We start from the raw sequence: 10,339 nt of genomic DNA, 5'->3' as shown, positions 1-10,339 counted from the left end.
GTGATCGCAGTATGACATCTGGCCTGGAAAATATCTGCCCATTTAGCCTCACAAGGTTAAAAAATAGTAAACAAGGTGTTACAATGGAAAGTGTCTGACAATGTTACTAACAGATGGTGCCAACCAATATGCATAAGGGTCAATAATAATTCTATGAGGTATGCATATACAAATGAAGCTCAGTGGCAGACTCCCAAATGGACTAGTCACAGGATTGTAGGCACTCTTGGGCAAGCCTAATGGGAAATCTTGCTCTCTGAATTAGTCAGAGTGAGAGCTTTTACCACTATGTGCGATGTTTGCTGGTGAGGGGTTTTTCTGTAGGCAGCTGAGTGCACTGTGCATACAAGCCTCTCTAAATGGCTCAGTCACTGTTGTTAAAAAGTTGACAGGCTTCATATCCTAAAGAAAGATGTTTCTGCTAGTGTTGCTTCCCTCATAGACATAAAAATATAGCAAGTATATCTACAGCAACTTACAGAAACCTTCTCTTGTTGTGGTTCTCAGTTTCCTTTCGTAGAATAACCTGTATAACTGGTTCACATTTCCACAGTTTTCTCACAGGCTTTTCTCCTTCATTGTCATCCTGGCAGGGAAGTACAGCAAGTTCCACTTTGTAACCAAATTAGCTATAAAGGGGTCAAAATGATCTATTTCATCTGTTCATTTGAATCTGATCTTCGTTTCAACAATTGTGACAAAGTATGAGGAAATAACTTAGCTTCCTGAACAGCTTCTTTTGTCTGAAAGAAAAAGAGTGGAGGGGAGTAGGCAAAAAAGAAGCCTCTCACATGTTTTCAAAGAAACGCTACATGTCGTGTAGCTGTTTTGATTAAACACTCTTGAGGCTGTGCTTGGGAAGCTGGTTACTTGAGGTAATGGTAATTTTTCATGCTCACATCTTAGAAACTGTTCAGAAATGCTGAGAACAGTAACAGCTTCTTCTTCTGACATTGTGCAGACTTGATAGTAGAAAATGACCTGATGTAACCAAGATGAAGTCGTTACAAAATATCTTCATTAGAAAACAGCTAATTTAGGTAAGGTAAATTGATTAGGTCTAGTTTAAACACTACTATTTTTTATACTCAATGTAGGATTTCAGTGGTACTCTCCAAACAACAAAGTCCATTTCATAATAGCAATTTAGGGTTTTGAGTCTTGTAAGATATGAGTCTATAGCTCTTTATGATTCTGCCTTGAAGGTTATTAGTCTGTTATTCTCTTCTTCTGAAAGAAGCTTTCCAAATTTATACAGCAAAATCTTAAATCCTATTTATCCGTTTTTTATTCTTTCTTTACTTTATAGTTAACCATTGTGCACATAGCTACATTTCAGTGAAATTTTGTTCTCATGTCCCTGCTTACGTTTTTTGCTTGCTACTTTTATCCCCCTTTTATCATATAATTCATGTCAGTTAGATTTCAGATACACTGGCAGAAAGATTGAATTTGTAGTTATTTGTGTACATAACGTAAAAACTATAAAAAAGCAACAAAATTTTGATAAACTCAAACTAAAAAGTGGATACTAGATTTCTTTTCAAAGGCATTCAAGTAGAAAGCAGGAGGCTTGAGTCCAAATCCCAGCATTATCTCAGATTTACTGAGTGACCTTGGACAGGTCACCAAGGGCTCTGAATTAATGTAAAGGGCTGTAGACCTTCCTTTTGGCAGTAAAGCCATCATTAACAGGACCGGGATTAATCATGCATGTGTTTAAGGGTTTTGCTGAACAATGTCCTTAATCTCTCTGTGCATTAGTTTCTCACCCACATGAGTGTGGTGACCAGTACCTCTTCCCAGTTACACCCTCTTGTTTAGAATTCAAGATATTTATGGCCTGGATTATTTTATGCTATGTTTTTGTGAGTATAACACTGTAGCCCAGCATGATGGAATTGTATTCAGGGTTAGTGTTTCTAGACAACCTTGCAATAAAAAAAATAAAATTAATTAATGACCTACATGAATATGCTGGATTTCAAAATAATTGCAACACTGCAGCTAGTGGAATATGTGTATTTTCCCCAGAGCACCTGCACGTTGTCTGCTCTGGCACCAGTGCTGGAAGACCACTGTGTGTAAAGCATGCTTTGCCTATTGCTCAGCCCTTGCCTGTTGCTAGAGACAGTCTTGCAGAAATGAAAATGCCTGCAGCGCTTGTCTGAATATATGGTGCATCCAGAGCCAGTGTCAAGTATCAGTTAATAAAAAGGTGAAGATTTTTAGTTGTCTGAAGGTGTTTATGTGTGGTTTCCAATGGTTTAAAAATAGAAATCTGATTTAAAAGGCTAGCTTAGCTACCTGGTAAAGTGATTGGAATTTTAAATTCCATGAAGAAATATAATCTGAAGGCCTAGCTAAACAGGTTACCACGTGGTGGTGTAAAGGGTAAATTTAGAGTGTGAGAGTTCCATTATGGTAACCACATAGAATCACAGAATCACTAGGTTGGAAAAGGCCTCTTAGATCATCAATTCCAACCATTAAATGTGTGCATGTGTACATGCCCTAGCTCTCTGAATAATGTAAGATAGCCCTCACTGAAATAACATTTATGAATAATTACATCATTGAGGTTTTTAATATGCTTAAGACTAAAGTTAAATTTTATAAACATGCATGCTAATAGTCTATGATGTATATCAACTCAGAATTTATAGGAATGTTCTTCTTTTAAACTCTGTTATTGAGGTTGGTGATGTCATTTGGAAGCATCAAAGCCACGGATAATTACAAACAGATGTAAAGTACAGCCACTGAGAAAGAAAATCTCTGAGGAAGACTTTCTGTTGAAAATTTCAATTAGTCAAACATATGACCTTTTCAGAGGCAGAGCTTGGTTTAGGTTAATTGCTCACCGGTTGCCCTTCTGGGCTGCAAGCGTGCATTGCCTGTTCATGTCTAGCTTCTCATCAATGAGCACCTCCAAGTGCTTCTCTACAGGGCTGCTCTCAATCACATGATCCCCCAGCCTGTATTGAAATCGAGGATTGCCCTGACCCAGGTGTAGGACCTTGCACTTGGCCTTGCAGAATCTCATGACTTTCACACAGATCTGCTTCTCCAGCTTGTACAGGTCCCTCTGGATGACATCCCATCCTTCTGGTGTGATGACTGCCCCACTCAGCTTGGTGTCATCTGCAAAATCATTGAGTGTACACTTGATCTTGCTGTACATATCATCAATGAAAATATTACACAGCACTGGTTTCAGTACAGATCCCTGAGCGACACTACTTGTCATGGATCTCCATCTGTACCACTACTTTCTGTATGTGACCATCCAACCAATTCCTTATCCACTGAACAGTCCACTCACCAAATCCATACCTCTCTGCTTTAGAGAAAAGGATGTTCTGGGGGACGGTGTCAAAGGCTTTACAGAATACCAGATAGATTACATCCATTGCTTTTCCCTTGTCCACTGAGGTAGTTACCTCATCAATGAAAGCTGTTGGGTTCATCAGGCAGGATTTGTCCCTGGTGAAGCCATGCTGGCTGCCTCTAATCATCTCCCTGTCTTCCATGTGCTTTAGCATATAGAATCATAGAATCATAGAATAACCAGGTTGGAAGAGACCCACTGGATCATCGAGTCCAACCATTCCTATCAAACGCTAAACCATGCCCCTTAGCACCTCGTCCACCTGTGCCTTAAACACCTCCAGGGAAGGTGAATCAACCACCTCCCTGGGCAGCCTGTTCCAGTGCCCAATGACCCTTTCAATGAAAAATTCCTCTTCTCCAGGCTAAACACCCCCAACTCTGTCAGCTGTTCCTCATAAGGCCTGTTCTCCAGTCCCCTCACCAGCTTCATTGCTCGTCTCTGGACTCGCTCCAGAGCCTTAACATCCTTCCTGCGGTGAGGGGCCCAGAACGGAACACCATTTTTTGAACCCCTCCAGAGATGGGAACTCCACCACTGCCCTGGTGGATCTTCTAGGTGGATCTGTTCCATGATCTTCCCATGCACAGATATGAGGCCAACAGCTCAGTAGTTCCCAGGATCGCCTTTTCTACCCTTTTTAAATATGGGCACAATATACCCTTCTTCCAGTCACCAGAGACTTCTCCTGACTGCCATGACTTTTCAAATATAATTGAGAGTGTCTTGGCAACCACACCGGCCAATTCCCTCAGGCCTCTGGGCCAGGTCCCATTGACTCATATATGTTCAGGTTCTTCAGGTATTCATGAACTTGATCCTCCCCTATAGTGGAAAGGGCTTTATCCCTCTGGTCCCAATCTTGTTGTTCATTGACCCAGGAGGGGTGAGGAGAGCAATTGTTGGTGAAGGCTGAGGCAAAGAAGTTGTTGAGTACCTCAGCCTTTTGGTCTGTTGATACAAGGTCACTATTTTCATCCATTCGTTAGGGGTACATTCTCTTTAACCTTCCTTTTCTGATTGTTGTACCTGTAGAAGTCCATCTTTTTAGCCTTCATGTCCCTTGCCAAGTTCAGCTCCAGCTGTGCCTGGGCCTTCCTGACCCTATCCCTACACAATCAGGAAGTATTCCTGTACTCTTCCTAGGTTCTCTGTCCCTGCTTGCACTGCTTGTGTAGTTCTCTCTTGGTCTCCAGTTTGACCAACAGGTCTCAACTCAGCCACCTTGGTCTCTTCCCTTTCCTGCCTGATTTCCTACATCTTGGGACAGAGCGCTCTTGCACTTTATGGAAAGCGTCCTTAAACATTTGCCAGCTCTGTTCTGCTCTCTTGTCCCTGAGGACCACATCCCAGGGGGTCCCTATTGACTAACTCCTTGAAGAGATGGAATTCTGCTTTCCTGAAGTTTAGGGTCCTGGCTATACTCCTTGCCTGTCCCATATGCCTCAGGACCTTGAACTCCAGCAGTGTATGATCACTGCAGCCCAGGCTGCCTCTGATCTTGATGTGACTCATGAGCTCACTTGCATTGGCGATCATCAGGTCCAGTATTGCATCCCCTCGGGTAAGGATGTCTGTTCTCTGCATTAAGAAGTTTTTTTTAATATACTCTCGAAGTCTCCTGGATTGTCTAAATTTTGCCATGCTACTTTTCCAGCATTTTCTACTCTTCCAGTAGAACTTCTTTGCTAGGGACTGAAGATGCACCAACAAGTAAGAAGTGTAAGTCCATTGTCTTTACTGACCAGGGTAGCATCACTGTTAGAAAAGAAAGATAATGCTAAGAATATTGAAGAAATAAGTATGGTAAGTCTCAAGAACTACATCTCAGAGAAGAATCAATGATAGGGAACATGAAAGGAACTACATCTGCCTTATGCCTCTCTGCCTGAACATGATCCTTAGGTGGGCCTGTGTGTATGAATTTTTTTCCTGAAGGGTGAAGAATGAATTGTATTTGGAGTCTGGCCCCATTGTGAAAGTGTAATTGAGGAAGTCACTAGATCAACATCAGAATGAGAATAAATTTTCTTGCCCAAACCTTTGAATTCATTTACCATGACATGAATTTAATACTTCTTAAAGCAGGTAGAGAATCAAGTCTGTCATGTTTCAGATACTGTACAGAAGTTAACCGCAGGATTAAAAGTCTCTCACCCTTAATGATAATGACCTATTGAACAGAGGTCAACTTGGAACATTTGGTTACTGATTAAACAGCAACTGACATAGCTTTTAGCTAAATTAATACAAAGAATGCCCATCTTTTCCTGTTGGCTTATTTCTAAGCTTCCTATGGTATTTCCTACCATACGCCGTAGCTATATTCTCTTTTGAATACTTCTGTAGTATTCATACACTTGAGTAACTTACTGGCAAAATCAGCTACAGATTTACTGCTGGAGAAAATGGAGTGATAAGTGACATTTTGCCTCTCCCTGTTGCCCTCACTCAGCTATAGCCTAGCGTTATGGCTTTGCAGCTGCACAGCACATCTGTTTCTGTTCAATGAAGGCTGCAATAAGCAAGCAGTCAAGTGGGTATTGTAGTACTTTTCTGTAGCTGCCCCAGGTAGGACAGTAGGGCAACATTTTAGTCTTGATGTCTTCTGCTGGGGGGCTCAAGTAACAGAACAATAACTTTGTCCCTGAACATTCCTGTATTTTAGGCCTAGGTCTGATTCACAGCCTATCGAAAGTAATCATAGAATCATAGAATAACCAGGTTGGAAGAGACCCACTGGATCATCGAGTCCAACCATTCCTATCAAACACTAAACCATGCCCCTTAGCACCTCATCCACCCGTGCCTTAAACACCTCCAGGGAAGGGGATTCAACCACCTCCCTGGGCAGTCTCTGCCAGTGCCCATTGACACTTTCTGTGAAGAATTTTTTCCTAATGTCCAGCCTAAACCTCCCCTGGCGGAGCTTGGGGCCATTCCTTCTTGTCCTGTCCCCCGTCACTTGGGAGAAGAGCCCAGCACCCTCCTCTCTACAACCTCCTTTCAGGTAGTTGTAGAGAGCAATGAGGTCTCCCCTCAGCCTCCTCTTCTCCAGGCTAAACAACCCCAGCTCTCTCAGCTATTCCTCATAAGGCCTGTTCTCCAGCCCCTTCACCAGCTTTGTTGCTCTTCTCTGGACTCGCTCCAGAGCCTCAACATCATTCTTGTGGTGAGGGGCCTAGAACCGAACACAGGATTTGAGGAGCAGTCTCACCAGTGCTGAGTACAGAGGGAGAATAACCTCCCTGGACCTGCTGGTCACACCATTTCTGATCCAAGCCAAGATGCCATTGGCCTTCTTGGCCACCTGGGCACACTGCTGGCTCATATACAGTCAGTTGTCAACCAACACCCCCAGGTCCCTCTCCTCCAGGCAGATTTCTAGACAGACTTCTCCTAGTCTGTAGCACTGCATAGGGTTGTTGTGCCCCAAGTGCAGGACTCGGCACTTGGCCTTGTTAAACCTCATGCCATTGGACTCTGCCCAGCGGTCCAGCCTGTTCAGATCCCTTTGCAGAGCCTCCTGACCCTCCAGCAGATCGACACTTCCACCCAGCTTAGTGTCGTCCGCAAACTTGCTAAGGGTGCACTCGATGCCTTCATCCAGGTCATTGATGAAGACATTGAACAGGGCTGGACCCAGCCCTGAGCCCTGGGGAACCCCACTTGTCACTGGCCTCCAGCTGGATTTCACACCATTTCCCACCACTCTCTGGGCCCGGCCATCCAACCAGTTTTCCACCCAGGAGAGTGTGCGCCTGTCCAGGCCACAGGCTGACAGTTTCTCAAGCAGAACGCTGTGAGAAACTGTGTCAAAGGCTTTGCTGAAGTCCAGGAAGACCACATCCACAGCCTTTCCCTCATCCAGCAGCCGAGTCACTTTGTCATAGAAGGCGATCGGGTTAGTCTGGCAAGACCTGCCTTTTGTGAACCCGTGTTGACTGGGCCTGATCACCCGGTTCTCTTGCATGTGCTTCATGATAGCACTCAAGATCACCTGCTCCATGACTTTCCCTGGCACTGAGGTCAGACTGACAGGCCTGTAGTTTCCTGGATCCTCCCTGCGACCCTTCTTGTAGATGGGCACAACATCAGCCAGCCTCCAGTCCAGTGGGACTTCCCCAGTCTTCCAGGACTGTTGGAAGATGATGGAAAGGGGTTTGGCCAGCACATCCGCCAGCTCCTTCAGTACCCTAGGGTGAATCCCATCCGGGCCCATAGACTTGTGGGTGTCTAGTTGGGCTAGCAAGGCTCTGGCCACGTCCTCTTGGAAATGTGTCTGCTTTGTCCTTAAGTAGACCCAAACTAAAACAAAACTAAAAAAATTACTGCTAAAAGTATTTCGGCACCTGAACCCAGTGATCTTTATGCCTCCACACAAAGCTCTGTTACTTAAGCTAAGCAAGCTCATGCCAGATGGTAGTTAGAATAAGCTGCTCTCTTCTGTGCATGGGATACCCAGAACACAGGAATGAGAAAGAGGGTTAAAACTCCATATCTTATAAGCACATTATGAAGGAAGGAGATTAACATACAAAATTTTAAAGCAGCTCACTGGGTATGCCTACACTGAAAGGTATTCTAAGAAGGTGGCCCCGAGATAAACACTGAAATGCCTGCAGATATCTTAGAAGACTGCCTCACACAGGCATCCACCTGCTGAGGCACAGAACGCTGCTGGTGAGGCCACCAGCAGCCTCAGGCCATGGCAGGAGCTCATGTCACTCTCATGTGTGCTGTCACGTGGTTTATCAACCTGTTCTTGAGTGTCACTGGGGGCAGGCTAGATTAAGTGATATTCCCCACTAATTCCCTGAAAACTGTACATTTACATAAGCAGCTACATAAGTAAAGTGAGGGTACAGCAATACTTTCAATCCATGGAACTGCATCTCTTGTGAGAAGAGAGTAATGCTCCAAAGATGCAGGATATTCAAGAAAATTATTCTTGATTTCTTTGGATCAGTTTGACCTTGAAACGAAATTGCTCCTTGTTCAGGTAGCTCTAAGGAGACTACAGCAGCGCTCTTGGTGTTGCCTGGCATCATGTGATTTTCAGAAACGCTGGCAGCTGTTTTAATGGAAGAAGTGAATAAGCGAACTGAAATAACAACCTTATTGCAAATAAATCTGAGTGAAAGTAATGCCTCTGTTTGGTAGTTCACATAGGTGTTTCCTCATACGCACTCCTGCTCGTACATTGTATGTTAACTCTTGCTTACACCACTGCATGTGAGGCTGTGTAAGCAGGTGTCTGCTGCACATGGAAACCACGGTAACCTGTGTTGCTCTGCAACAGTTTGAAATCTTGTTCTTATGAAGAGTGCATATTGTTCCATAAATAAAATTCACATGAAGAATTCTAACAGAGCTCACCAACAGTACAGCAATGAGTCAGTTAGCTTAGGATAAGAAGTTTCTCTTTAGATTTATATAGAGTAGGATGGCTTTGAAGCAAAATGGCAAATGGATCTTGAAAAAATAAATAATCTATTTTTACATCCTTAATTGAATATAAATGACTTGAAATTAGATTTAACTACAAAGTTAGATCAGCTTGCTCAGGGTTCAGTTTGGTGACTGGCCTTGCTTTAGGCAGGGAGTTGGACTGGGTGATCTCTAACCAGAGGTCTCTCAGAGCCTACACGATTCTATGATATAAATAACTAGTAGAAGTTAGAGAGTTCAACCATGAAACACTTATTTAAAATGTGTTGTCCCTGAAGTAGTCAGCTCTACACTTCTGTGGGAGCTAGGATTCCCTGGAATACAAAGATAGTGGGCTCCACTGCAGAGACACCTTGTAGGCTGCGTTACTGCACTGCCCGGAAAGCTGCCACTGAAAAGTTGCTCGGGCATCTCTACATCATGCTTCAAAGGAACATGTGAGCCACTGTAAGCGTGGTATTGCATTCAAGCAAATACACCCCACCGGAGGTTGGAGTGCAGTGGGTGTGCAGCACCAAGTGAGCTACACAGCTCTACCCAGAGCAGCCTGGATGTACTTGGATGTGCTCTAGCTCCAGTACCAGCCTTCCAGGGTGGGAGCTGGCTCTCTGCAGAGATGTTTATGACCTATCTGTGTACAATTTTCTTCAGTGGATCTGGGGACAACATGAAGACAAATTCAATCCTGTGCTATGCCATAGAGCCAGCATTGGTCTTTGAGGTTTATTGGCATGTCCTCTGTTCAGGGCAAACATGGCAATACTGCTCATAAACCACACACTGGCAGTGGAAGAAAGACAGCTGTGTTCAGCATAGAGCTGGATTCTGTAGAGAGTCAAGCCATATGTTCTATTGATCATAGCATCACAAATATGTGTTGCAGATGATCTACCCATTATTAAGTCCCCATGATAAAAGCCTCAGCGTTTTATGTTTGTGGCAAAAGGAACCCAGGCTCAAACCCAGGCTCCCTGATCATCTGCACTGGATAATCTTCTGGTTAAGGACTAGTTCCTGCTGAATTTATCTACAGATAGAGAACATTTGGCATGGAGCATGCAGAGGGTCTGCTTTGCATTAAGCTGTGGATGCTGTGAACATCACAATCAAAGCTAGTTTGAGGCAAGCAAGTTGTCAATGTTGAGTGTAGAAATTGAGGTAATGCAGACTTTAACATTTCAGAATTATCTGTAGATGTGAAAACTTATTTTAAAGTCTGGACCAGTCATGTCATCTATTTGGACTGCTGTAAGGCCTTTGACACAGTCTGCCAAAATACCCTTCTCTAAAAATTTGAGATGCTAGCCTGATGGGCAGACTGTTTGGTGGATAAGGAATTGGTTGCATGGTCACATGCAGAGAGTAGTGGTCCAGATGGAGATCTGTGGCAAGTGGTGACCCTCAGGAGTCCGTACTGGGACCAGTACTATTTAATATCTTCATCAATGACACAGGCAGAGGGATTGAGTGCACCCTCAACAAGTCTGCAGATGACAC

The sequence above is a fragment of the Phaenicophaeus curvirostris genome, chromosome 2 (genome assembly GCF_032191515.1).
Source record: "Phaenicophaeus curvirostris isolate KB17595 chromosome 2, BPBGC_Pcur_1.0, whole genome shotgun sequence".
NCBI classification, from domain to species: Eukaryota; Metazoa; Chordata; class Aves; order Cuculiformes; family Cuculidae; genus Phaenicophaeus; species Phaenicophaeus curvirostris.
This window is presented reverse-complemented; position numbering follows the sequence as displayed.